Source organism: Cibotium barometz, chromosome 22 (genome assembly GCF_041138505.1).
Source record: "Cibotium barometz isolate CiBa-2024 chromosome 22, ASM4113850v1, whole genome shotgun sequence".
In the NCBI taxonomy this organism is placed as follows: domain Eukaryota; kingdom Viridiplantae; phylum Streptophyta; class Polypodiopsida; order Cyatheales; family Cibotiaceae; genus Cibotium; species Cibotium barometz.
Window position 1 is genome coordinate 12,689,151 of NC_141067.1, and position 3,787 is coordinate 12,692,937.

Below are 3,787 nucleotides of genomic sequence, written 5' to 3' on the forward strand. Positions count from 1 at the left end.
TAGATGTGTAAAGAATCTTTATATCAATAATAGAATGAGAGGTAGATAGATGTGATGATATGTGATATAAATCAGATAGATAAGAATGAATAGAGAATGGATGTGATGAGAATAGAAGTAATGAGAATGAGAGGTAGATAGATGTGATGATATGTGATATGAATCAGATAGATGAGAATGAATAGAGAAAGGATGTGATGGGAATAGAAGTGATGAGAATGAGAGGTAAATAGGTGTGACGAGATGGGAGGCGAATCAGATAAATGTGAATGAATGATAAGGGATGTGAATGAATGTGAAAGCATGTGAATGAATGATAAGGGATGTGAATGAATGTGATAGCATATGAATCAGGATGTGAATGAATGATGTGATGTGAATCGATGTGATGTGAATGAATGATAGCATGTGGATGAATGATAAGGGATGTAAATGGATGTGATGTGATGTGAGTCGAGATATGAATGAACGATAAGGGACGTGAATGAATGTGTTAGCATGTGAATCGAGATGTGAATGAATGAGATGTGATGTGAAATGAATGTGAATAGATGCGATGTAAACTGGATAGATGTTAATGTATGTGAAGTGATGAGATATATGGGTAGATGCAAGTGGATGAGATCTGATGAGGATAAATGAGGAAATAAGTGATGAGATAGAAAAAAATGTGATTAGAAGAGAATGGGAATACTTATGAAATGAATGTGGATTGATGTGTGGATAATGTGGATTGATGTAGATGGATGTATGGATGATGTGGATTGATGTGGATGATGTGGATTGATGTAGATGGATGTATGGATGATGTGGATTGATGTGTGGATAATGTGGATTGATGTAGATGGATGTATGGATGGTGTGGATTAATGTGGACTGATGTGTGGATAATGTGGATTGATGTAGATGGATGATGTGGATTGATGTGTGGATAATGTGGATTGATGTAGATGGATGTATGGATGATGTGGATTGATGTGTGGATAATGTGGATTGATGTAGATGGATGTATGGATGATGTGGATTGATGTGGATGATGTGGATTGATGTGTGGATAATGTGGATTAGTGTAGATGGATGTATGAATGATGTGGATTGATGTGTGGATAATGTGGATTGGTGTAGATGGATGTATGGATGATGTGAATTGATGTGGATTGATGTGGATGGATGTGTGGATGATGTGAATTGATGTGGATGGATATATGGATGATGTGGACTGATGCGTGGATGATGCGGTTGGATGTGATTTGATGTGGGAATGATGTGATGTGATAGGGATCGATGAAGAAAATAAAATTGTGGGAAGATGAGAAAAGATGGGGACTAATGTGAAAGGATGTGGAGTAATGAGAAAAGATGAAAATATTAATGAAACTATATTTGTATATGAAATCTGTTTTTAAATGACTGTTTTATGTCAAGAATGCTAGGGAAGCATTTTGACCATCTTGTGAATGAGGTCGTGGGAGACCTATCTATTAAAGTTGCAACTGCTGTGACGGAGACTCATCGGAGGACATCTCGCGTAGCAAGGTCGGCCGAGGTCTTGACCAGCCTCGGTTTGATTTAAATGATGGTGATCTTCCGGTGAGTGAAGCGCTATGTGACCTGCGAAGGATCCTAGAGGGTGCTGACCATACGGTGCTCGGGCTCTGGGTCACCGAAGATACCCACAAGTACATCGGGGAAGATATTGGAACAAGGAGTAAGAGTTGTTTTCTGAATTCGGGCATGGATCTGGTTGATTGACCTTGCTGGTCCTCAACAGATGAGTCCATGGCTCTTTTATATGGATCTGTTGGTTGATCTTGCTGATCTTCAACGGAGATTTCATCTGGATATTTTTATGTGATTATATTGCTGGGTATGAGCTAGGAATTATATTGATGTTAATGTAGATGGATGTATGGATGATGTGGATGATGTGGATTAATGTAGATGGATGTATGGATGATGTGGATTGATGTGTGGATAATGTGGATTGATGTAGATGGATGTATGGATGATGTGGATTAATGTGGATTGATGTGTGGATAATGTGGATTAATGTAGATGGATGTATTGATGATGTGGATTGATGTAGATGGATGTATGGATTATGTGGATTGATGTGTGGATAATGTGGATTGATGTAGATGGATGTATGGATGATTTGGATTGATGTGGATGATGTGGATTGATGTGTGGATAATGTGTATTAGTGTAGATGGATATATGAATGATGTGGATTGATGTGGATTAATGTGTGGATAATGTGGATTGGTGTAGATGGAACTATGGATGATGTGAATTGATGTGGATTGATGTGGATGATGTGGATGGATGTATGGATGATGTGAATTGATGTGGATGGATGTATGGATGATGTGGACTGATGCGTGGATGATGCGGTTGGATGTGATTTGATGTGGGAATGATGTGATGTGATAGGGATCGATGAAGAAAATAAAATTGTGGAAAGATGAGAAAAGATGGGGACTAATGTGAAAGGATGTGGAGTAATGAGAAAAGATGGAAATATTATTGGAACTGTATTTGTATGTGAAATCTGTTTTTAAATGACCGTTTTATGTCAAGAATGCTGGGGAAGCATTTTGACCGTCTTGTCAATGAGGTCGTGGAGACCTATCTGTTAAAGTTGTAACTGCTGAGATGGAGAGTCATCGGAGGACGTCTCGCGTCGCAAGGTCGGCCGAGGTAGCCAGCCTCGATTTGATTTAAATGGTGAGCTTTCGGTACAGTGGATGAGGGACCAAGGAAGTGGCCTATGAGTGAAGCGCTAGGTACACCACTGGCATGGTTGGTGAGATCTTGGGTGATATGCGGCCAGTGGGATGACAGGCTATGTGACAACCATTCTAGAGACTGGCATAGTTATAGCGCTAGCTCATTTAGTTGGGTTCACACTGTAGGATCGGAGAACCGGAAGAAGAGAGTGTGAGAACACTTGTGAGCTGAAAATGTCAATATACTGAAGTGAGAAAAGAATGAACCAAAATACAAGATATAGGAACCCTAGTACATAGTGTACTAGTAGTGCCACGTGTCCCTAGTGGAACAAACACTGAAAGTACTATAGTCCTAAATGACTATATCTAGCCCTACAAAACACATACCATGGTACATAGGGCATCACTAGAACCACCAAGAGATGGCCTACAAACCCCCCTCCATGGGATGGGCTGAAGTACTCTGGAAACGTCTCAGAATACCTAGTAGTTTCTAGTCATGGTGGCACTGTTCATCCAGAAGGATATAGCCACCTATGAGTGTACAAGGAATGACAGATCATGTAACAAAGGGAACCAAGTGTAAAGCCTGGCGGAAGTCTTGGAACTTGGGATGAGGAAGTGCCTTTGTAAACATATCTGCAATGTTGTCCTCTGTGGGAAGATAGGACAACTCTATGTCTCCTGCTGACAACCGCTCCCGAACATAATGATAGTGAACTTCAATATGCTTGGTACGAGCATGAAACACTGGGTTACGCGCAATGGCCAAAGCACTTTGGCTGTCAGTGTAGACAATAGTGGAGGATGTCTGGCAAATACCAAGATCTGTAAGTAACTGTCGAAGCCAAACACACTCTACTGTAGCAGTGAAAGCTGCCCTGTACTCAGCTTCACAGCTAGATGTGGCAACTGTCGGTTGCTTCTTGCTGAGCCAAGAAATGCATGAATTGCCAAGCAAAAAACAATTGCCAGTATGTGACACTCTGGTGTCCGAACATCCTGCCCAGTCACTATCCGTGTAAGCATGCATGGTAAGTGAACCCTGATCACCA